The sequence below is a fragment of the Oxyura jamaicensis genome, chromosome 2 (assembly GCF_011077185.1).
Source record: "Oxyura jamaicensis isolate SHBP4307 breed ruddy duck chromosome 2, BPBGC_Ojam_1.0, whole genome shotgun sequence".
NCBI lineage: Eukaryota > Metazoa > Chordata > Aves > Anseriformes > Anatidae > Oxyura > Oxyura jamaicensis.
The window spans coordinates 50,393,431-50,419,664 of NC_048894.1; the positions used below are offsets into that span (position 1 = coordinate 50,393,431).

Consider the following 26,234-nt stretch of genomic DNA (forward strand, 5'->3'; position numbering starts at 1 on the left):
GGGAGGGAGGGAGGGAGTGGGGGAGGGAGGGGGGGAGCCCTTGCTTTCACAAAACAGACAAACGTAATGCTGGAAACTGTCTCCTGGATGATCAAAATGCAAATCTTTAGTTACACAAGGAACTAGGCCTGTAATATTTTTCATGAATTTAACAATACTCAAAATTAAATAACTTGTTTATTTGTTTGTTTTTGTCCCCACTGTTTGTACAAGAAACTCACCACTTTTCTGGTCAGAAACCTTCTAATTTCCAGACTAAATTTATTCATGGCCAAATTAGACTCATTTGTTCCTGTGCCAACATTGTCCAGTACTGTAAATAGTTCTTATCCCTGCCTACTGTTTACCATTGTATTGTGTTTTTAGAGAATAAGTATTTTCTGTATTAGCTTTTGTTTTTGTTAAACTAACCGAGTAAAAATTTTGCAGCCTTGCTCTTAAGATCACTTCTCTCTGGTAATCACTGCAGTTCTTTACCTGTTACATCTTCCATGATTATGACAAAAAAAAAAAACAACAACAAAAAACAAACAAACAAAAAAAAAACTGTGCAAGAGCTCTCAGGTGCCTTAAACAATAACACAGATGTTTTCATTTCTCTATGAGAAATACTGTAACTGGTCCATCCTTAGATGACATCTGTTTTTTTCATGGTTGTATCTCACCGACAACTCCACAGTCACCTAATGTGCATACCTAGATCCATCTCCTACGTTGTTTGCAACTCATCTCCTATTTTATAGCAATTTTTAAAATTAATCTCTCTGCCAACACTACTGTTTAAGAAATAGTTTAACAGTGTTTGTTCTTAATGTTCTTTTTCCAAAGGTAACATATGTTTTTAATAAGTTGATGCCAAACATAAAAGAAAAATAAAAAGGAACAGTGTTGGGAGACAAAGGGAGATAACACACTGAAAGCACTGGGAATTATGCATTGAAGAGTAAGGTTTTTTCAGAAGTCTATGATAGAACATAATGGTTTAAGTGTGCTATGCTGCACAGAGTAACCTAGGATTTTTATCTGTCTGTCTGTCTGCAAATCTGTTTTCTCTTATGTGCTCATAGATGCTCAGATATTGTATTTTACTTTGCATGGGAAAAAAATAAATAAATCTTGGATCCACTAGAGCAGGAGCTCCCATACTCACAGATCTCAAAGTAGCATGCAAGAAGTGTGTGGGGGTACAGTCCATCACCTTCTCCCCAGTAAAGCTGGGGAAAAGGTTTATGGATTGTCCAAGAAGCAGTTTTTATTATTATTATTATTATTATTATTTTCTGGTGTGGATCTGAAGCTTGGCACACAGCTTCTAGCTACTGCTTCCACATTGTTAATGGTAGAAAACAAGTGTTATCTAAAGCAAAATAATTTCAGAAATCGCTGTGTTAGACTGTTCTGTAATAGCAGTATTATTTACAAGTCTATTGTAGAAATCACACCATAGTATATTTGTGTTTTTACTTCTTTTTTTTATTATTTTTTGAAGTTGGCATAACAAACTCTTAAGACTCACAGAATCTATGCTTTTGGAGTAGCACTGAAATATTTTATTTACATGACTGTTTCAAATGAATTAGGATTTGCTTATTTATTTACATCAATACTTCTGCAGTTGTTCACAGGCAAAAGCCTTTTCATGCTGTCTGGTTGTAAACGTTGCATCTTAAGGATTTAGAATGAAGAACCTACATCCATTAGGTTTAAAAAGACATTGAAATTTTCAGAAGCATCTTAATGATTTTGCACTGGTAGTTCCACTAGCTAGGAATGTGGAAACTTTAAATCTTTAAGAAAATGATTTAAATTTCCTTATTTTGACATGGAAGCCAGCAGTTTTAAAATACCTATTACCTATTGCTGTATAATTAGAGTAGAAGACTAGCACATTGTTACTAGCTGGAGCTTCTCCATTTAATAGAAAGATGAACTTGTTTTTGAGAGATTTTTTGGAGGAAGAAAGATAAATCTTTTAAAAATGTGATATAGTTTGTATTTTCTTTTTCTTTTAAGAGTGCTGGAAAAAAATAAAATCCTTTCCAAAAAAAAATGAGTTAATTACTAGGGAAAGCAGCTTAACAGAATTCTGGAAAAAAATATTTTTGTCAGTTGTAACTTTGATGGGAATCTGCTTATTGAGATGGGAATTTGTATCTATATAGGATTATTTTATTAAGTTATTAAAATATAGTTTTACTTATTGTGCCCTCCTTGACTGTTGCTATATAATACCTTCTTTGATGTTGAAGTGGTTAATTTAACGTACTGACTTTTTGGTACATTGCTAGTCATGTTTTAATATGTTGTATTCTGTTTAGGGAATCCCTGTGGAGCTGATAGTTGTGGATTAATGACTGGTATACCAAGCAGGTAAGCTCTGAACATTTTTCAGAGTTAATATAATGACTCTCATCAAAAGAAGAATAAGTCTTGGTATTTTTATTTGGTTAAGCTGAGTTTGGAAGGCTTTGATTTTACAAATCCTGAGATCTGTGACTTATAAACTTAACATATGCAGATAGTGGTTTCAAAAATTAAATGAGTTGATATTTCTGTCAGAAGAGATTATTTCTCTTGACCTCTAACTCACAATTTTAAAGAAATATTTGAGACAAGTTCAGACATCAGAAACTTGCAGCAGGGTGCAACCAAATGATCATTCTGGCTTGACAAGATTAATTTGAAAGTGATTCTTTCCTCTAACTCTACTCTTTCTGTTTTGCTAGTTGTAGTTTACATGAGTATTTGTCAAACTGGGAAAAAGATTTTTCATTTCTCTCCTCTTTAGACAGTGACAGACTTACTTGGTTGATAAAGGAAAGGGACTTACAAACTACCTTACAAAGAGAAACACGAGACAAAGTAAAACATGCAGTGGATGGTAATACCATCTGACTGATTTTAGTCTGATAGAGGTGTTGGGCTAATTAAGAAAGAATTAAACTACACATGACAGATATCAGTTACATTGCTTAATACAGTGCTGGAGGATACACAGAACCACACGGGTGATGAAAGCACTGCAAGAACATAAACATAAGGAAAAATAAAATACAATTACTGCATGCAGGGGTAGTGGATTTTGCAGGTAAACACGGTATTCTTGTTTGACAAGATGGTATTTTCCACAGCATAATTTTGCCATGACTACAGTTTCTATCCAGAAAGAGATTGTTAAGCTATTTAAAGCAGCTATGATGACTTCAGCGAAGATCAGAGATTCACCCTTGAACATTTCTAGCTACTGCTTATTATTATTGCATTATTCTCTTAGTAAAAAGCAATTATTTTTCCTCTTGTGCAGAACATTATGGTGCAATTTTAAAATTAAAATCAATATTTTTTTCCAAGCTAAGATTGTACTTATGTGAGATGCTTGCCTCACTAATTACTTAATATAAAGTAAAACCTTTTCTATAGTATCTATATGAAGAAGTATCCAGAAAATATTTTCTATGTAAAATGGAAACATTTTTTTCTCAGTCATTTGCCTTGAATTTCTTGTGTTGAGTTCCTTTCAATTAGATTTCTTAGAGCTCTGACTCAAAGTGAAATAACACTGTTTTTTCATAAATTAGATTTATTAGTATGGAGGTACAGAAAAGTTGTCTTTAGGTATACAAAATTTTGGTTCTCTTCTCCTTATTTCTATACTATCTCAATTTCTTCATAAACTTGAGTCACACAAATCTATTAGACCACCTAATTAGACACTTAAGTTCCCTAACACCAGTGAAATTAATCTGTCTTAAAATAAGAGGGTTAAGGTATATGCTTAGATTAAGGGGTTGTGGTGAAATGTGAAACATTGAAGAGCAAAAATACATGCTCCATTGTATGTATAGCAGAAAGATTCTATAAGTTGTAATTTCACATTGTAAGAAGGTACATTCTGATTCAAGAACAAAAGTGTGGAAAATTCCACTCAAGGAAGTAGGGGCTGTGCATCAGCACAGATGCTCCTGTACCATGCAGGCTGGTGCAAGTATACAGCGGCTGATGGGACAGCCCCTCTGCGCCTTGCCCCAGTACTGCCTTCTCTTCTTCAGCCTGTCAAAATGTGAGTGTTTTAAAATAATAGTCTACAATGTAAGGCTTTTTTTTTTTTTTTTTTTTCCCTGCTTCGAAGTAGTTTGATTCTTGGAGCAAGTCTATAGCCAGTGAGGATTTTCTTGTCTTTCAAGTAACTACTTAAAAATCAGGTATTTCAGGGCATATCTTAACTTGTGTAGATGACACTGGAGTATTGTATGCAATTAGTTATTGACTTGTGGATTAATTTAAAGAGAAGTCAGTATGAATATTGTGCACGTTACCTATACATAACTATTGAAACAATATAGCAGATCACAAATTTACTCCCACGTCCATTACCTATGTATTTCCTCCTCCTTCACACACACAACTACAGCAGAGAGGGCTGTTTACATGGCTGTGTGGGATCTGAACAGAGAAAGTAGTCCCAGGTGGGGCTGGGAAGCAAAGGAAACACTGTTCCGACCAAGATACAAACAGAAGTAATGCAGGAGCTACACTGAGACTAATGAAGGTTTCTGATATCACAGGTTACCATAATAATTAAAAGAACAGGAAATAAATAAGCAATTCCTCCCTTACAAACACTTTCTAAAAGTATATAAAACAACTGCAAACTGGTGGAGTTGAAAGGGAGATAAGGATGTTCATTCTCTGCTTGGACTGGATGTGGGTTACTCCCTTTCAGGTGTGTGGTCTAAGCTTCAGGTGATGGGAGGGGTTCCCTGGTTTTTGAAGTTTGACTTTTTCTTCTTTTTTCATCTTCCTCCTGGCATATCACTTCACTTTCTCATGAACAGTATCATTACTAGAGCAACAACCAGATGTCTCAGCAGGGCAGCTTTCATTCTGCTGCCATAGTATATATTTACCCTGAGCCACCATGTTTTTCTTTTGTTTTACATGTATTTCCCCTCTACCTGAGCTTCAACTGAGCAGATGTTCCTTTTAAAAACACTATCAAAAAACAGACAGAAAAAAAAAAACTACCCTTACAAATCATCCGTGCATTCACCTCCAAATTGGAAGTTGTTCTTTCATTTTTCCTATCCTGCTAGTTTATTTCTAGCTTTGTTGAGTCTTAGTGGGCTTTGTGCAACTTCCAGAGTCCTGTAAAGTGGATTGCTATAAATAAGAACAGACTCTTAGTGCCTTTCCATGTGAGTATCCAGGTTGCAAGTCCTCTTAACAAAATTAATTAAGACAAAAGGAATCTTCCAAACAATTCTGCCTTTAGAAGAGAAAAAACAAAACAAAACAACAAAAAAAGGACTCAAAGTGAAAATAGCTAAATTACTATTTATTACTTAGAAGGATATAATGGTAATTGACAGGGTACTTTTTGAGAAATATGTTTGAGCACTATGCACATGAACATTGAATATGCACTCCCTTCAAATCTTCTAGTAAGGAAATAAAATATCTATTTGCATTTTACTCTTGCACATAGGTGCACATATTATAAAGATAATATATGTATCTTTTTGTATGCTGAGACATTGCGTTGCCTCTGTCTCAGCCTGTCCAAGGTGTATGAATATTGACTGGTTAATGTACACCCCATGGTGAATTACTGCTTATTTAAAGCATAATGCTGTGTGACCTTGTTTTTTCTGTTAATTATATTTTTCCCTTGTAGAAAAGTAAGTTTACTCATACTGACTCATGCCAAACCACATAATCTGGAAAGGAATATTGTGGCTCTACTTGGAAAGTACTAATTGGGCTTCAGCCATCACTGGGAAAGTTGTATAGTCTTTTATTATTTTAACTGGCCAAATGCCCTTTGTTCCCACATTAACAGCCTCCCTATGGTGCCTGTAACTTTGATATTATTTTCACTTTTACGCTAAATTTCACCAGATGAAAGACACAAACCCTCCAATTTTGAAATAAAAAAAATAGCACACTTTGTTCATCTTTTACTTCAGAAGGAAAGTCTGTGAAAATGATAACCTATGTCTGCTGGCCAAAGTTTTTGATCAGTAAACCCATCCTGCCAGCTGTTCTCCTTGGCAAGAGGAAAGATAATATTTTGGTATCTTTAATTTCTCCATTTTAGAGCAGAAGTTTTGCTTGTGTCATCATTTAAATTGTGCATGGTAACATCAGTCTGGCATACAATACAGCACTTTATAAAGAGCTGGGTTTGGACAGTATTACTGCAATGTTGTAACAGAGCTGTTTCAGAACATTAAACACAACCTAAGTCACTTACGGACTACCAATTACTGCGGGTGCTCTGGTCAGTGCTGCTGAGGAACTGCTTTGAAAGTCCTAAGGAAGACACTGAAGCAGACATATAGGGGCATTTTAGTCTGATGTAATTGGCAGCTGAAGACACAAAATGTCTCAAAAGACTGAGCTCTCACTTATGTGCCTGTTATACTCATCTCATGCGGCAGACTAGAAAAGGATCAGCAAGAGTATTTCAGCTCCAGTCCTCAGTGCATGACAAGGGATGGCCTCAGGCAGGGGACAAGAAAGCTGACACTTCTGAGAGAGAGAAAGCAGTCAACTAAAGCTTCAGATTTAACCAGATGTATTTCCTACATTGGGAATATCCTATCCAAAACATGGACAGGGCATGTTCTCACTCCAGGTTGGTCTCTGACCACAACCTTTAATTTCTGCTGAAACGGAAAGTGCGTTTTCATCATGTTTAAGAACATTTTAAAATGTCTTTCTTGATTTCCAGGTAACCTGAAGACTGAGTGGTTACAGGCATATTGGATTCCACACCTTGGCAGAGGATTATTTCAGCATATGTTCCAGGACAGCTCAGCACTTAAGTCTTACATGAAAGAAAAAAACAGTTGATTCTGCAATAATTTGTTTGGATCTCGTGAAGGTTTCAAGGATTGCATATAGTCCTCAAGGGGCAGGACAAGCAAATCGATTGGGATGAAGCTAGGTTTCAAGTCTTTACTTGTCTAGACATAAAGCCTCTTTCACTAAAAAGAGGAATGGGGGAAGACAAGGAATTCTTTTAAAAGAAGAATTTCATTCATTTGTGCATTATGGTAATTATACCGCTGTCTTAAATGCTTGGAGGTGGATGGTGTTTGTGACCTCTCTGGTATGTTTCATAGGGAAACAGCATAACCTTCCACTGTCCCGAAACAGAAGTGGGCCCCCTATCTATTAAAGCTGTCTTGGGCAAGTCAGCAAACTCTGTAATGGATCCTTTATATCCCCCTAAACACACCTTATAGTGTAGGGCACATTCCAATGAAATGGGGGAAGTTCCTACAGTTTGATTACTTATTGTTGAAACAGCTTGTTGTAAAAGCTGATAATAAAATAGACTGTGCTTTTTGTTAGCAGGGTAACCACATTAATGATACAATAGTTATATCAGGGACATACATTGACTTTTAAAGATGTCCCTTCAGCCTCTCTAATACGTGAGTTCAGAGGAGGAAAAAAAAAAAAAAAAAAAAAAAAAAAAAAAAGAGTTTGTTTAAAGTTTTAATTTTCCCCAGCAGCATATAATAATTTACTGCCTTTTTCTGTCTTTCAGGTTCATGCTCATTACCTCGGGTTGCAGCTACAATATTTTAGCTGACATTCTTCTTGTCTGTTGAACTGACAGAGCCTATCAGGGTAATTCAGGTAAGTCCCTTAATCAAACGCAAAATTATTAGGGAAAAAAGCATTTGGTAGTGCTCCTGGAAGTTACTTCCCTGAATCTGGAATTTGCATGCCCCATAAAATGGCCTGCCCAGTTACACTACGTGTACTGCAATTTCACAAAGGTGCTCCAGATATCTTGGTCAGAGGGAAACTGTAAATTCCAGCCTTGCTGGTAACCCACTGCTGCTACTCTCCTGCTCCAAAATACTTCTGCAGGTGGCTGAGAGCAACTGCACAACACATAACAGGGCAGCTGTGGGAGGTATCCTCAGGTGATGCATGGCCACAATCTGTGGGCTACATTACTGATGCTCAGCAGTTTCTAGCTGTGTGGAAGCACTTGAACAGCATCGTCTTATCTTAGAAAAGAGAAATATTATTAATTGCAATGACTGTACAAATAAAGGTAATGCATTAAGAGAAAAAGTAACATCTTTCATCTTTTTCTTCACAATAACTTGAAAATTGCAGACAATCGTGCCTTTTTAAATGAAAGGAATAATAATTGGGGGAAAGTAATTCACAGCCATAGTGTTTCAAGCAGGACAGGAAAGATATCTGGTGTGTCATTTAAGTCCTTAAGTCCTGTATCCAACAGCTACATTAACCGTAAAGGTAAAGAAATTAAACTTAATGTGCATACATGAGCATGCAACAAGAAGAAATCCACTACAGAAATAATTGAGTTTAAGAAAAGTAGGGAAAGTGGTAGGTTGTAAAAGATGTATGAGAGCTGACAGTCCCAAGAGGAAGATATTTCCCAGCAGTTTGAATTCTCAGAGTAAAAACTTAAGAAAAAGCTTCCACGGTTAAACAGAGGGTAAAAGTTCACATCCCTCAGAAGTTCAAGGTGCAAATAGAAAATAAAATATACACACATTGTATGCCTCAAAAGACTCACAGGGACATCAAAAATTTGCAGTTAATCATTTTCCATAGCAAACAGGACACCTATCAATTAGCAGGACCAGCAGATCGCTAAGGTACAAAAGGAGCACACAGAAAAGGCCATGGCAGCAAACTTATTCAGCACTGCAAAATTATTTGCATCCCTGTTTGTAATAAACTCAAGGAAACTCCCTTGTTGCAACCTTTCTCTATATAGTATAAATTGAGCACTAACAATTTTCCAGGACTACGAACAGATAAAACTACAAATTGTCAGCATAGAATGGAAGATAAACAGAGACAAGAGCACTCCAAATCGTGAGTAGCAAAGACAGATCAAATAGGGAATGGAAGTTTTTGTATCATTACAGACAGTAAACAAGGATGTGTCAAATAATTAGTTAATTCAAAGCTAATAAAAACAGAAGCATTGCCTCATTATAGCATGTAGATAACTTTGAATTTCCTTGCCACAAGATGTTGTGGTTTACTGAATTTGACATGAATTAAAAATCTCCTGGACAAACTGATCCACCAAGATCTGTTCAACACAAAGTTACTGCCTCTGACTTAAGATGTTGCATCTCTCTGGAAGCGGGGAAGATAAGGCAGATAGCTATCACTACATACTTGTAATTTTATAAAAATCTTCAGTAGTCATCATCCACTTTTCACCGCTTCTCATCAGTTTTGGAGCCAAGATACTGGGCTAGATGGATCCTTTTTAGTCTGAGCTGTGATTGCCCTTCTTGCACACTGCTTTTAAATAGTCCCTGCAGTTTGTGTAGAACATTCTGTGAATTCATTTGGGTCACTCTGAACAACATGATTCAGATAAAGGACTCCAGACTGAACTAATACTTTAAAAAAAAATATTAGGAAGAGATAACTAAAAGAGCAGAATCTGTGAGTAACATAAAGGGAAGACAAAAATAAAAATAAAACTTGCATATATTCTTTAAATCTTCAAGTAAAAAGAGGCAACGCATGAGATGACAGAAAATAATTCTTCATCTCTGTAAAAGAAAAAAAAATCTATTTTCCTCTCAGCAGGTGAAATGAAATGAATATTTCAATTTGTTCTCAGTTCACATCCAAATCAATGCCTTTTTTTTAAAAAAAAAAAATAAAAATCTCTGCATCTCGATGAATTCATAGAAAATGGAGAGTATATGAATATATGAAAGTGCAAAAATCATAGAAATTTACCATTTTTTAAAAAAACTAACTGAATTAATTCCATACCTACATAACCCCTACAAAAAAGGTCTTGGTTGTGTTAATCCTCTGTCATGAAAAATGATTGAATGGAGATGTTCTTTCAAATTGGTTATATAAACGGAATCCTCACATAGTACAGACTGCTCAGGCTTCACCCAATTACACCAAATTATGACTGTTACTACAGCAGCTGAGGATCTGCCCAACATGCGTACCATGTTGTCTAACACAGCAAAGTTGTAAATTCTGCCTTAAGGAAATCAAAATTTTCAAGTAGCTCATTGCACATGAGACTGTCAGCTGACCATTTACTGAGTCTCTCATACACCAACCTATACATACAAGAAGGGAAAGAGAAGAGAAAAAAAATGGTGCAGTCTGCACTTTCTCTTTTATGAAGCATGGTGCTCAAAGGGGGCCTCCAAGCACCTACAGAATAAAGTAATAAAATAAGTCAGTGCAGCTTCAGGATCTGTAGCTTTCTTCTTCATGGGTAGTAGTATGGTCCCTGTCACTGTCTCAGGTATGAGGAAAGCCTCTCTGAACCTGAGCTAAGAAGGAGTTTTCCCACTACTGACACCTACAAAATTCCAGTTGTCAACCCCCTCCTTAGTGAAAAGCTGGAAGAGTTATTTACAGTTAAACCCAGATGTTTTCTAAATCAAGTGTCATCATAAAGTTCTGTCAGTCAATAGCAAAGACGTGATGGAGCTGCTGTCCAGTGACTTTCCCCGGTGACTTTCCATGCCTTCAGAGGTTCTTCCACCTGACAAACCACTCCAGTGATAGAATACTCTCATGAGATTCATCATTTCCTTCAATGTAACCAGACCTCAGATCCATCACAATTTTAGAGCCTCCTAAGAGATTCATCCTCTAATTGACATTCTTAATTTATCCAAGGATTTGTAACTTACTGTATGAATTCCTTGGCCAAATTCAGTAATCCCCTGAACCTCAACCCTCACATTTTTGTTTTATCCAACTTCTCCTGGCAAAAATTCTCACAATACTCACAGTACTGTATTCCCAATACAGAAATCCTCCGTTCCCTTTTTCTCATATACTCAGCTAAACATCCCTGACCATACATACTTCTACGTTTCTTCTCAGTGAAAATCTGAGACTTACATATCTTACTTCCAACTGTCCACCTAAGTATTTATTCACTATAATTTCCAGGCCAAATAACTGAACTAAAAAAAAATTTAAGTGTATAATGTATATGAAAAGTTTTGCTTTGAAATAAAATGCAATATAATGCAAATAATTTTTGCATTTCCAATTGCTGAAGCAGAATTGGAGTCATTTAGCATGCATTATAACATGAAGTTAACCAGTATTTTTTTCAGGACATAGAATGGAACAGAATTTTCCCATTGTTCCCTAATGAACTGTAGTTAATATACTAGGTTTCTTTCTGTATAACCTTGAAAAAAATACAAAAGGTATATTTTCATTATTGTATGAAAGAAAGACACAAACATGCAAAAGTTTTCTGTTGTTATCAGATTTAAGGAATGAATTTGTAAGCATTTATCTATAATATAGTTAAAATCAATAGCACTGCTAGAAGGAAGTGAAAGCATTTTTCATTCATTTAGTCATTAAATAAAAACACGAATGTTTGTTAAAACAATAGATAGAGATTATTCATTACCATTATGCTTTACTAGCTGGAATAGACACCTGATAAGAATCATACTAGAACTACAGCTTCTAACGAATGATTAAAGGTGAGGGAACAGATGTGAAGAGAAAGTAGAACAACAATACCTTTTTTTTTTTTTTTTCCCTGGGGATGCATATGTGGTTCTCCTTCATTCCCTTCTTTCAAGCTTTGCTTTCAGCTCTGTATAACATAAGAGACTGAATTAGGACTGGATTTGAACTATTTCCCACACTGTGGAAGGGAGCCATTTTAAAGGAAAACAAAGTCTTTAATTTGAAGTGTCAAAAACATGTTTTAACAAATTTATTTTTTTCGGTGTTCTGAAATCTTATTTGACCCATTTTCTACAATTTTGGCTTAGTCAAACAGAGACATTTTGGGGGTAAAAATCATTTTTTTCAAAAAGCTCCAAGATAGTTTTGCTGTCCATGGCAGTCCATACAAATATCACAGGAAACTTCTGGTATATGCAGTGGCCTAATCAGCCACAACTTGGATAATACACAGTTATCTAACTGGTTCTCAGATGACATGGAAATCTGTGTCCCATATGCTGTTTAGAAAGTCAGGTCTTAAAAATTTAATTACACAGGAGAACGGAACAGAGCTTGCTTTTTAAAAATATATTTAAAATCATTATCGTTCATTTTTTTCCCATGTTATATATCTACTTGAACCCTGTACATTCATCTAATCCACAGATTGCTCCTTTCTCATATGCACAACTGCTTGCAAACTTTGTCATGTACTATTTAACTTCACTTAGAGTTTTCTTTTATTGGTATCCCAAAAATTCAGGTCACAGAGAAACAACCTTGACTACTCAGAAGATGAATAAAGTCATCCTGAGTGAACACACATGCTCACCTACCTGAGAAATTAGTATGCAGTTAGCTACTCTACAAATCTAAACTTCTAGACCAGTTTGCTGGCTCCTAGTTTTCTTTTTCTTCCCAGTGGAAGTGCAGAACTTTAGATAGCAAATCAAAGCTCCCTGATTTTTCACAGGTAAATTTTCACAGACCTCTGATAAAAAGATCACAGACCTCCAGGGATCTGTGGGCTACCTATGGAAACCAACACCAGCACCAGTGTCAAATTTGTTCCTGCCATAGAAACTTTTTGTAGTGCACAAAGACTGTAAAGTACTTTTATGCCACTTTCAAAAAACATCTTTTTCAAGTTCAATTTCTAGTTAAAAATACAGACCTGCATTTGTAAGTGGTTTGTCTGGGTGAAAATAGGAAATCTATGGATTTTCAGAGAAAGCTGATTGACTGTATGTCCAATAGTCCTGCATTTTCTGATTCTAATTACCCAAATAGTTGAGAAAATTTCCCTCCTGCTCAGTAAAGAAATTTGTTTGTGTTTCTAGACAGAAACATTACTACATTTCTCATGCATAATGAAGTATTCATGGCAGCAGCACAAGCTTTGACTTCATACATAGGTATTATTAGCACTTTTTACTTACCTTTTAAGGTGGTAGAGCACAAAGAGCTCTGCCAGAGAAGCTTTATCAAAACCTACAGTGGCAGTTCAGGGGATTACCAGCCACAGCTGTCTGCCTTCTGCATGGGGAATGCCAGCCCTCAGCTGCTCCCTTTGCTATCCTGATTGCAGTGCAGATACAAATGCAGTTTGGTTTCCTTATGATACCTGCACATAAAAAGCAAGAAGAAAATTCAGTGCATGGAAGAGGCAGTCTCTTTAATATCTCAGGTCACAGACAGCTGCCCTCTAGAAAATCTAGCTGTGGTCATCCCTGCATTGAACATGTTCAGGTTAAAAACAACCAAAAGTGTTTGTTTGTTTGTTTTTGTTTCTTTCTTTCTTTCTTTCTTTATTGTTTTTTCCCTTTCTTTTTTGAGGGGGTGGGGAAAGTCTGATCTAAGTTGTCACATGACCCCATAAACTTTACAAGGACAACTGAAGGAGGACATGGGCTGGGAATGAGCAGCTGGCAGCTGTTAAGATGGCATTGTCAGTGAATGGCACTGCTTTCCTACATTTGCACTGAAACAGAGTTTGAGCATTCAGATAATCATCTATGACATCTGAGATATGGGAGCGGCATCAAGCAGATGGGCAAATACCTGCTTAAAGCTAGCTCGAGTCACTGGAAAGGACATCTGTTTCTTCTCTCAGATCTGGTGCTTCAGTGACCCTGCTGTGTATCTGAGCAGTAAGAACTCTACTGTGTTTATGAACTGATATTTTTTCAGAAGGTTGTACTCTGAGTGGTATTTTTGAATGAATTTTCACAGGTTAGACAAAATGATTCTGCTGTCAAATGTGCCAAATGTCAAGTCCGTGTTGCAACACATGAAATTACTACAGCTTCTCAACAAAACAGTCTCAGAAATGTAATCAAGATGCTTAAAACAGCAACCTTTTCCTTCAGCCTTGTTCAGCAAAATCATTTTATCTGAAACTTTTCACTCTGAGGCATACACTAGCTTGGGAGCTTTCACATATTCTTACCCAACCCTCAAAGGAAAATTTTAAAAAGTTACATACACCTGAAAGCTGAATTTCTAAAGACAAATTAGGGGCACCTGTGACTACATTATCCTTTAGTCTAAAAATTTACTGTGTAAGTCCTTTCCTCTTCTCTTGTATCCAACCCCACACCACATATTTTTCTAAGTAAACACTGAGGCCAGCATACAACACTAAAAGCATATAGAAATGACTAATATGAAAGGGCTGTGTAAAAGGCCTTTAAAAATAAACCAAAGATAAATCATTACTTAAGAATAATTGTTTTGTTTGCTTGTCATTAGACATCTGTACATTTATACTGTAAATGTTCCACTGTTTGTCTAGGTTTAATCGTAACAACTTTGCAGGGATGTCTTCTTCATTGTTTTTACTTGGTTTCTAGGGCACACAAAACCAATTTTTTCCAGCCCTTTTAATAAATTAAAGTTGCTACAGCATTAGAACTAAGTAACTGTATAGGACGGAAACTTAGATCCAAGCCTCAGAATGCATCAAAAGTGCACTTTCTTGCCCCCTCCCCTTGGTAGCCCCCAGGACTTCTCTGCAGTGACTAGGTAGAATTCAGGGCAGAACTTGACCTGAAGCATGTAAATCTATCCCTCCTCTTCCTCCCCTTTTTCAGTCATCTGCTAACATTTCCAGACCACAAATACTGTACTGCATCTGAAGTGTTTACTTTGCTGGGAATGCCATCTGCGTGGTGGCAGCTGGAGTGGGAGGGAAGGCACATGCACTAATCAGCAGTGATAAATACAGACAGTGGACGCAATTAGAAGTTCTGCTGCTTTCCAGAGCTCTGCATCTTTGCATGCTTCCATTAAGTACATGAATCTCTTCTAAAACTGATGTCAAACATCTGGATTATTTAGCAAGAAAGCAAATTCAGAACATTTGAAGAGACATGTCAAACAAGCCAGTTTGGCCAAAATGTGAAGACTACTGAAAGTGCTTAAGTCATTTATGACTAAGTGCACTTTTCAGTATATTACAGTATACTGGAATCAGCAAGGGGAAATAAAGATGACTAAGTATTATTAAAAGGAGTATGTCTTAAGTCATCCAAAAATGAAAAATCAATGAAGATCAGGAGAGAACGTTTCTTGCAGACCAAAGATAAAGTCAGTAACCATATAACTGACAGCTGAGACTAAATCCTAAAGAGTAATTGATGGCATAACATTTAAATTTCCAATAGGTATTTAAAAGGACTGCTTACATTTGAGCTATCCTTTTCACTGTATTGCAGAAAGGAAAACTCAGTCATTAAAAGCCCATCTTAATGTATTCAGATCTGTAAATAAGATGATAACAGAGGAAATTATAAAGATTAAAATTTTGCTCATATCTATTTACTAACAGCTCAGTAACAACAACCTGTATACACAGAATCACAGAATGGCTGAGGTTGAAATCCCCTGCTCAAAGTCCATGAGGGAGCAGGTTCCTCAGGGCAGTATCCAGTCGGGTTTTGAATATCTCTGAAGATACAGACATCACAAGCACTCTGGGCTACCTGCTCTAGTGTTTGGATGGCCACACAGGAAATATATATATATATATATATATGTTTAAATGAAATTTCCTTTGTTTCATTTTGTGCCCATTGCCTGTTATCCATTCACTGCATACCAGTGAAAAGAGACTGGCTCTGTCTTCTTTCCTCCCTCCTATAGGGTATATGTAAATATGGATAAGATCTCCCCAAGCCTTCTCCTAATGAGGATAAAATGGTAATAAATATTAATAAATCATTAATAAAATATTTAAAATGTTTATTTTGGAAATACTTCAGAAATATCTTCCCTGATTTGTCCATGGTTTCCACAATGAATACAGCTCCCAAGAGATGGGAATATTTTCTGGCCAAGTATCATTATTGTTATGAGTTTCATCAACCGCAGCAGATCTTACTTCAGCAATGTTGTTTACATTCAAACTGTATCTTGGTAACTCATTTGGTAAGACTTTCTCCTCTTCCCATAAGTATGTTAATTTCACACATTTCAACCTTTGTTTTCTCACTGTTGGGTTTTGTCTAAAATACACAAAATTTAAGAGCAATGAATAACAAGAAATGAGCTCAGTCCTTTAGCAAGTCTACAGCTGCACTACACCTGAAGGAAATAAGTGACACAGAAGTGGCTTAATGCCCTCTAATTTATGGAAGTTGGATTCACATCACTAACTCAATTTGCCTTAACTTGGCTGTCCTTATTTAGAATTGCCTGGAAACAGAGGTTTAATCTTCAGTGTTGCAGTTCTCTATGTGCACGTCTTAAAGAAAAAGAAAGGCCACATCATATCAGTAAATGTCTTACAAATGTAGCTGATGTTGGTTCACTAATAAAAACTATGTAATCAAAAGTGTAAAATTGCATTCACATCAGTTACAATAAGATTGTCACTATCTGCTCTTTACATAATTCACCTAAATCCTGTGGGCTCAATTTCCAGTCTTAATGGAGGACTTCTCTTTGTCTTTAGCAGTTCAGCTCAATAAACTCTTCCAATTTTATTAATATCTTCTTAGATATTTTTTTTTCTTGAGGAAGAACCTGGAACTACAGACCAACTGCAATGAAAAGCAAGAAGTTTTTCTACCAGACACAGTGAGTGATTCCCAAAACAGCAAATAAAACACAAGCAGATTATTCTGGTGTATTAAAAATACTAAATTACATTGCTTTGCATAAACTTTAACAGAAAATTTTAAAGGCTCGAGTTAGCATCTGAATTCCATTTAAATAAATTAGCCTTAAAAAAGACAAGTCTCAGGATTTTTCAGTTATCTTGAGATTTAAGACTACCACCACCACTGAAAACTTCAAATACCTTCATAAAAATTGAATGGTTTCTGGCCTGTTTAAGGTTACAAAAGAAAATGGAGAAGATATTCAAGGCTTGATGTGCAACAAATGGCGAGCCATTTGTGTACTGGGACTTATTCTTCAACAGTGCATATCATTCATAAATTCCCAGTAGTGAAAATGGTGTTAACAAAATGCATGAAGAACAGATTTTGATAAACCACGGCAATTTACATCACATCAGATATTTTCAACAGTTAACAGACACTAACACAAACTGTGCTGTCACCTTCAATATCATAATTTAAAATTTGCACCACAAGACCTATGACCAAGCAGGAATGCTATGTTAAATCCTGTTTTTCTTAAACTCTTCTTTGACACAAAAGCTTTGCTCATCAGCAGCCAAACATTTTGACATGTCCTAGTGTTTGCAGATTTTTGTTATAGCAACAGGTACTATTCCCTTGTTTTGTTCTTAAAGAAATATTTCCCAGTTCAGAAATGGAGCAATGATTGAGCTGTCTAGCTAGTTTAATAGTGAATGTGTTTGGTAACAAAGTAAGTTGTTGAAATGGCCACAGAGATTTTTGTGGTTGCCAATGGATTTTGGGAGTGCCATCTCTCCCAAAAGAACTTCTGGTACATGGTCCAATTTCTATCTCAATCATCTAAAGTTTCTTACTTTTAATTAAAACACTGAATGTGCTAGTTAGCCAGGAGAATAATAACCTTTAAAAAGGTAAATTGTACTTTTAGTTCTGAGGAACAAATTTACTTTTGACTTTTTTAGGGGAACAGCATAGCACTACTTCTTACACAGCTTTTCCTCCTCCACAGAATTTTCTGTTCTGGAGGAAAATGAAGCTTTCTTTTTGTGTTGTAAAAAGAGATCCTTGAAAAAAAACAGCAACAACAAAACAAGAACAGAATGGCAGCTACTCTTGCCACCTGAAAGATCTTGGTGACAACGTCATTTTTTCCAGAAGAAAATCTGCAAGACCTTAGGATTTCTGTAAGTATTTTGGACTTCTGGGGTGGAAAGGTGGTAGTTTTGTTAATGGTTGAAAATACCCCAGACAGGGAATGCTGATTCCTAAACTCTCTTCCCCAGATTCAGGAGAATAATCCTTCCCATACACTTTAAGATAAGATAGGGAGTAAGGAGCGGCATGACAGTCTGTCCCCCTTCTGCTAGTTGTGTCTGAGAAGCAGCCGCAGGACAGGTGTGTTTGTTGGGATGGGTTACAGAAGCACATGGTGGTATAGCAGCAGTGAGATGAGCAGGAAACAACCAGATCCATCTACAACAGAATACCTCTGCCTTTCTGGCTCTGAACTATGTGTACAAAGTGCAGCCCTACAAGCATTTTCATATAAAGCAGTTTCTTGCTTTAATGGAATCCATTAGGGAGGTATTTGAACACTTGTTCATCCTGCTGCCACTGATGTGCACCAGGCACAAACAACACAGTCCACTTGTCTCTATTTTCTTCCTTCATTACTCAGAAAGTGTGTATAATGTGCTAACAGTAGTTAGAAGTGGCCAGATTAGTAAATGAATGAGCTATTTAGTGTAATGAATAAGACATCATTCAAAGACTACTTTTTAAAATATCCTTTCCCACAGCTCAGTGAGCCTTGAGAAAAAGGTATGCCAGAAAGTAGTTCATAGTAGAAATTACTTCCAAGCTGAATTTACTGCTTCACTAGGGGCCACAGTTTACAGAAATAAATAAATAAATAAATAATAAATTAAAAAAATACATCAAAAGACAAAATGTGGGCAGTATGAATGACAGTGAAAAAAGCAGTGAAGCCAATTCTGTGGTTCAAATATGTTGTTCTGTTATGCTCTTTGGGTAGCGTTCACCTGAGCAGAGATGCCTTCATTCTGCCCACTAAAAGTCTCCTTAGGTCTCTGTAGGGAGTGCAGACACTCCTCCAAGATTCAGTCAGAGCAGAAGCCAGGGTATGTGTGCAGCCCATTGCCTTCAGAAACCTCTTCTTTCACAGACTGCTGAAAAACAGGATGCTGCCTGGCTAAGTGAGGTCCTTCATTTAGGATGTTTCACATTAAAAAGATTAGCTAGCATTGAAAAAGGCAAGATATCTGTGTTACCTGAGAATAATAACCACAGAATTCTTGAAATGCAAATTCTTGTTTTTATATATATTCATTCATGCAAATACAGATCCTGACCCAGAAATTTTATTCATTTGAGTAATCTTCCTTTGACTTCAACAGTATTCTACTACATATGAACAAAGCCACTGTCAGGTTTTGCATTTGAACAGTGTCCTCCATTTGACTTCAAATGGGACTGTTGCATTATAAAAACTCCTAAATCATGCCAATTTGTCCAGACGAGATTTCAAATCTTTTTAATATTCAGCTTTAGCAATACAGAAAGCAACACCGCCAAACACTTCATAACCATTCTACTGTGCTCACATTTTGATGAGAAAATTTTCATAAAAGCCATTTCACATGGGTGTTGTCACCTGCCCTATGCTAGATGCATCATCTCCTCTGTGCAATTAGTTATACAAACATTGAAAAATGAGTTTATGACCTGGAATTGAGTGTTGATAAACCCTCCTGAAGACATACCCAAAGCATAGCCCAGGAGAATCCTCAACAGATACAAATGATTTATACATACACAATAGCACATACAGCCTCCCAACAAACTTTAGTTTGTTAGACCTGCCAGGAGCAGCAGTGACTCATTATCTGCTTTAAAAGGAAGAATGTAAAAGAGACCATAACTGAGGAATAAGAGGTTTAATCCTCAAACTAGGGAAAAGTACAGAGCACACTAATAATCTGGGGGATTTACAACATCCATGTACTTTCTGATGGAAATACCGGAGAGGAAGGATCACAAAAAAGAAAGGTTTGGACAACCGCCATGGAAAGTTGTACATTGACAGTACACTGCTGCTTCCTTGTTTAGGTGATAATGCTTGGTCTTCTGAGCCACAGGTTCACCTCACCCACCACATGATCTACACTGCCATAACAAAAGCAACCAGAATACACTCATTTTGGCTTCCTGTTCCACACTGGCTGTCTGCTGGCTGTCTCACTGCCTCAACTGCTCACAGGACACCACTACTGTACTCCAAGGGAGTGTATAAACAGGAGGGAAAACCACTGTTTACATGTGTTGATAGTGATAGAACAAGGGGGGAAAGGTTTTAAACTAAGAAGGGAAATTTAGGTCAGATATTAAGAGGAAGTTTTTCACTCAGAGGGTGGTGAGGCACTGGAACAGGTTGCCCAGAGAGGTTGTGGATGCCCCATCCCTGAAAGCATTCATGACCAGGCTGGATGAGCCTCTGGGCAGCCTGTTCTAGTGGTTGGCAACCCTGCCCAGAGCAGAGAGGTTGAAACTAGATGATCTTTAAGGTCCTTTTCAACCCAGGCCATTCTATGATTCAATGATTCTGTAATTCTGTGATTCTGCTGATGCACTTGGGACAACACCATTCTTGATGTGGCAGTGGCTGTGGCTTCAAATTGCAGCAAAACTGATAAAATAACCAGCTGCCATGAAAAGGATGGTCCCTGCACTTCCCCTTTTGCATGCCATCTCCACCTCCCTTGTGCCAGCTGTGGTCCTTGTCTGGCCACATGGTGAACCAGCTCAGGGAGATGGGCAGCACCATGCCAGCCCTCGTGAAAAAGGCAGTTCTCAGCTTGGGTTGTCTTAGTCAAGTTAGTCATTAAGCAGCAGCAAGCACAAACAACTTCTAAAAGATATTTTTCACATGTGGGTTAGAAAAGACAGAGGCTGTGGTATTGCTGTATGAACCAAGAGACCCAAAATTCCCCAGTATGGTGAGCACCATTCTGAAAACATTACATTCTCTTATTCCTTGGAGCAAATCTTTGGGGGCCTCATACTGAAAAAAATATATATATGCTAAACAAACCAAAACAGTAGTTTAGGAGCTGGAAAGCAAAACAAACTAAACACCAATAAATCATTGACACCTCATAGCATAAGAAAATTCCTGTGTAGTGTCATCTGCTGATTATTACAGTTTCATTTACATTGGGATTTGCATTGTTTCCATGCAACTTTTGAGCATCCAAATAATTACAGTTGAGTTACTGTATTATTTTAAATCTAGTCAGTGAAGTGAATAGAAGAGCCCATCCCTGTGTTATTCTGGCCAGTATTACATTCTATTACATAAGAAATGGGAATTAAATCAATTTTAATGCACCATTTTAATAAGATGACAACTGCAGTTCTAGATTGCAATTATAGAGATAATTACAATTTCATTGGTACTGCTTAAGATTAAGAGTACAAAATTTACCTTGGATGAACATTTCATTATCTAAGATGAACCCAAGATATTTTTCTTCTAAATCATATCTTGGCTTGTTTTATTTCTTAGCTTTGACTATTTAATAAAGGCATAAAGAATTTTACAGGTAGAATATATCAAAACAGGCTAGCTGGTTCAACGTCAAATTACTGTACAGTGTTTAGAAAAAAAAAAAAAAAAAACTTAATTTTGAAACAGCTCTGGAGGCTGAGTATAAAGATTATTAAACATAAGTTTTATATATGCAGAAAAATTGCTTTTGCATGAATTCACTTTAAAAATGTTAATATATGCATAAGAAAATTGTGTTTCTTAATCTCTGAAGAAACACTTATCACTAGGAACCGCTTAATTCTTTTCCTGTGCTTGATTTATTAGCTTATGAAATTATGCTAATAGTTTGCATGCTAATGGTTTTGGGGCTCAAATGACCTGATTTTAATAATGAACTAATTTATGCAGTAAATGTAATCAGCATCTATGAATCTCACTTAAAAGAACATATCAGTGATTACCTATGCTAAAAACAAATGCTTGTCAGCATGGTACACAGTATATGTTATGACAGGGAACTGGGATGTGTTCAGTTCATCATACCCTTTAGGCTGGTTGAGTCCCACCTCAATGAGCTACACTAAGGCCTACAACTGCAGCTCCCTTAACAGTTTACACAGCTCACTGTAAGCCAGTTTCCTCACATGATCACCTTTAAAAGAAAAAAGACAATGGCAGGAGATGGACAGCACCAGGACTGAAGGCTAACCTGGAGACAGTAAGAATTGCTCCATGAGTAGAAGACTTCACTGACAAAGAAATCTCACACACCTGGGCAGAGGAGGTTGAAGGAAGAAGGGAAAGTGTGTGTTTAGTAAAGAAGTTTTAAGCTTTAGAGGTTGCAGGAAAATCTGCACTTTTATTAAGGATGTGACCTGCATGGCATAAAAAGGTGAAACTCCTTGCAACATTTGGGCAGCCAGTGTGAAACTGATCCTTCACAAAGATTCTTTCCTAAAACAGCTGTATTTACAGACGTGCTCATTGTAAGGATGTATTTAAACCTCCATCGCCCTGCATCACTTCCTGTGCTGTTCCTCAAGATGAGAAGAAATTCAAGACTGTGCTCTGAAATGTAAACAGCAATAGTTTCTTTGCAGTAATGGATGCTGATGTTTTGATAACCTGATGAACGTCAATATTCACTTTAGTATAAAAAAAAATCAAAAATATATTTCTAGCTGCCAAAGATGATCTAAATGTTCAAACACGCAGACAGAAGCTGCTGAAGGTCTGATTGGACATTATCCAAAATATATAAAGTCAATGGAAGAGCTGGATCATCCCTTCCCCAAAGAAAATGAAATGCCTAAATGCCAGAACTCCCCTCCCCTTCCAAAGACCAATACTGGTAAACTGTATTTTGCCATTAATAAATACCTTTATTGCGGTATCTCAAGCAGATGGTAAAAAAATGGCTCAGAGCACTATTTCCTGAGTTGTTCATTTTACAAAGCACAGGGGTGATATGCTCTGAGTGTGGCTAATGTTCCTTATCCCAGGATTCAGACTCATAGATTCATGTGATTTATTTCTTATCCCTCTAAATACCTTAAAGAGGAAAACAAGTGTGATACTGTATGGTTTGTTATCTTTTATTCTGGTCATAAATAGACATACATAGGACATGTATGGAACATCCAAAAATAGCTCATCAGAAGTTGTTCAGACTGTTCCTTCTACACACCACATAGGCCTCACTGAATATTGAGATGCACAAAACTTTTGAGTAGGGCCTCTAAGAATCTCATGAAGGCAGTCTTGGTATAAAAGGTGACATAAAGGCCAGGCTTCTGCCTGCACATAGCTTCAGAGGATGGCAAAGCCGACCCTCTGTAGGGGCTGGCTAGGTAGCCCTGGGTAGGGCTGGGCGTAGGAACAAGAAACCTGCTGAAAGTGTCTCTGTAGAGGCAGAAACAGGGCTTATTCTGCAGGCTGCAGTCTCCTGCTCCAGAGGAGCCCAGGCTGGGCTGAACTCCACTAGTATAATAATAAGAGCAAACTTGATCAAAGCCTGAATGTTTGCTTTAGATGTGGATGCCATACACTCTGTTACCATAGAGCCATGACAGCTTAATGAGCCATCACCCATCAGCCGTGCTGCTATTACTATGTGTATGTTCCTGCCCTGCCCCCTCTCTCCAGAGAAATGATCCTCAGTCCCACGGAGAGTCTCGCAGACAAGTCCTCAGTGCATGGAGCTGCCTGCTGCCATCCATCTGACAAACCCAGGCATCCTTGTCTCGCAAAACAGGATTTCTGGAGGTGAAGATTCCTCTCCTTCATTTCCATATGCTGTGCCTGGAGGACACTCCCCTGACAAGAGGGTCCTGCTGTCGGCAGAGGCAGGGTCAGGAAGGCAAAAGATAAAAGGACAAATTTCAAAGTTCAGACATAGTTTTTTTGGCAAACTGTTACAGCTCAAAGGGGTAAGTATCTGTCTACTGTTTACTTGGAGCTCTGACAAGAATAACTTACCACTGACAAACTCAGCTCACAAACACCACAAACCCAAGCCACAGAGCCCTCAGTTCTGGTGCACGCTTCCCATCAGACACACACAGAGACGCCCAGATAGCCAGCATCAGCATTTCAAAAGCAAACAGGAAAATCCCGACATGCTCCTTCTCCTCCACTTGTGGGAATCTCAGCTTCCCTGTCTGGGTCAGGACCCAGGGACCTGTGGTCTCTCCAGCTGTGAGAGGAAAGGGAGAACTGCGATTGCTGTCCTCTGCTCCTGGACAAGGGTTTGGAGGCAGAAAGAGGGCTGGGGCTGCCCATGTGCCATCGCAGTGCCCATCAGCAGCAGCCTTGCCTGCTCAGCTTTGGCTCTATTGCAATGTGGGGAAGCCACATCAGCCCTTCTGCAGAGGCACTGAGGTGGTGGTTAGTGTTAGGAGATGCTTGTTGGTCTTGCATGTTGCACTTGTTTTGGCTGAGAGCTTTCTGCAAGAGGGTGGAGGTTCATGTTCAGGTGTGTAAGAGTACAAAATCTGAAGGGAAGAGCCTGGGACCCAGGGTGCTTCCTCACCTGCTGTGGTTCTGGAAGGGAGGCACAAGGAAGAGGTATGTATCCTGTACCCATGGGTACTTCACTCTAGCCTGGAGGGCTATCTGTGAGGTTTCATGCTGACACAAAAAAATATTGACACACTAAAAACACAATATTTAAAAACAGACTAATCTGTCCTGGGAATAATTCTAACACCACAACTCCAGAAATTAGCTCAGTAGAAATCATCCTTTTATTTACTTACCTACATCAAAGCAGAACAGAAAGATATCACAATGCATGCAAAATGCTAGATGATTTGAATCAATCAAATTATTAATTAGCTGTCTTAAATAAAAGCAGTCTGTTAGCAGAGTCATCTTCATTTCATCTTACTCTTGTTTCTTACATTGTGTCTTGATTTAATATTAGATTTTAAATACTTCTGGGCAATGATTTGTTTCCCTATATACTCATTTTACTCCTAGTAAACAGGCCTGCAGTTTCTAAATGCAATCAGCCATAATATTTATTGCTTTTTTGTGTGCCTATCCAGAAAAAGAAAATTGTTACCAGAATAACACTCAGAACAATAACAGGATGCAATTGTGCACCCTATTCTTCAAGCTCACATGCTTCACTCCAGAATCATGCCAATTTGTGTGGAAGTCAGCGGGAAACCTGACCAAATGAGGACTTCTGATTTATTTTCCAGGCATTTCTCTGCCGGATTTATCACAGCTAATGTCTTTTGTTTCTTTCTCTTCATACACTAGGAATTTAAGTAGGCCACAATGGCAAATCTGCACATTTGGTCAAGAAAGTTACTGTGATTTCAAAAATAGGTGTGAAAAACACCATGTTGCAAGCTGGGAAGGGAAATAAATTTCAATGTATTCATGATTTTTAGAAACAAAAAACAAAAAAAAAGCCTGGCTTCCAGAATTGTTATGGAGCCTTTCCTTAGTCTCATCACTCCATTTTAATTCCTGGACTCTCAGCAGCCCGATATTCCTGTATCACTGTGTGCTCCTGCAGAACACTGATGCTTACTGCCTCGGAATGGTTAACTGTATGGATACGCGTTTCTGCACATCTCTGCCTCTTTTTCTCCCCCTCCCTGCTCCTGAATCAAATGCCTCCTGCCTCCTTCCATGTTGCTTCATGGCTCTTTGACTCCTCTCCTCCTCCTGTGGCCTGCCTCTTGGTGTCTTTCTCTACCCCCCCTCCTCAGCAGAGCAGCTTCAGGCCAGGGTGACCTCTCCTTCAGGCTCTTTTGTCTAGTTGTCTCTGTCAGCATGGAGTGATAGGGAGCAGGATCACCACCCCAGCGTCTCCCTAATCAGGCAGCACTCACACAGCTCACACGCCTGCCTGCAGGCTTCTCCCTTTAATGTGACATTGATCATCGTGACACAAAATGGTCACAGATATCTCTTCCTAAAATTCAGGAATGTGACAGCTAGGGACAGAATCACTATTCTATGGCCTCAAGACTATATGGATTATTCAGGTTAGGATAAATCAGGATGGATATTTGTCCTACTTCCGTATTCTAGCTATTAATAACGAAAAGCACGCCAGATTGTGGCTTGTTCTGTGTGACTGCACAAGGGAGCAATGCTGCTTCCTCCACACCTCCCTGTACACATGCACAGACTAACATTTTTGGCTAATATCTGAAAGCCATTTGCAAACCCAGCCTCTGAGCTCCGAGTCAAGCCTCAAGCACATGGAGGCCCTCCTTCACCAGGCAAGAAAGGGAAGCCAAGACAGGCTGTAAAAAGATATGGAAGACCTGTCTTTGGTCTACTGACCCAGAAACCCTTCAGAATACAAACTGCTTCCCTCCCTCTGCTTTCTTCAAGCCACAGTATAGTTCAGTCAGTCATGGCTCATCCCCTTCGCTAAGCACACTGCCTCAAAATGGACCTATTTTTGGGAAGACCTGGTAGAGAAGATGGTGAACACTCACCTAGAGAAGCCCAGTCACACCATTCCCAGAAAGACTCTTATCCACTTGCACCTGTACAGGATTTCAGTATGAAGAAGCACCACTTTCTCTTCATTACTGAAA

At 37.9% G+C, this 26,234-nt stretch overlaps 2 long non-coding RNA genes across 6 annotated transcripts in view; one reads left to right on the forward strand and one right to left on the reverse strand.

The window, feature by feature from the left end:
• Nucleotides 1-13,232, reverse strand: part of LOC118161330 — a 19,054-nt gene extending 5,822 nt beyond the window's left edge. The window contains exons 1-2 of the long non-coding RNA XR_004747952.1: nt 12,923-13,232; nt 6,965-6,968 (exon numbers count right to left, since the gene is read on the reverse strand). This is a non-coding gene — a long non-coding RNA (uncharacterized LOC118161330). The remainder of the gene's footprint in view (nt 1-6,964; nt 6,969-12,922) is intronic.
• The window catches only part of LOC118161328, a 36,680-nt gene extending 11,841 nt beyond the window's left edge, over nt 1-24,839 (forward strand). The window contains exons 2-7 of one of the 5 annotated variants that reach the window (XR_004747946.1): nt 829-943; nt 2,319-2,370; nt 6,734-7,810; nt 13,809-13,818; nt 20,470-20,474; nt 24,827-24,839. This is a non-coding gene — a long non-coding RNA (uncharacterized LOC118161328). Of the gene's footprint in view, nt 1-828; nt 944-2,318; nt 2,371-6,733; nt 8,098-13,808; nt 13,819-20,469; nt 20,475-24,826 lie in introns of those variants that run through there. The other 4 variants (XR_004747948.1, XR_004747945.1, XR_004747947.1 and 1 more) reach the window with 4 other exon arrangements.
• The last annotated feature ends 1,395 nt before the right edge of the window (nt 24,840-26,234 follow it).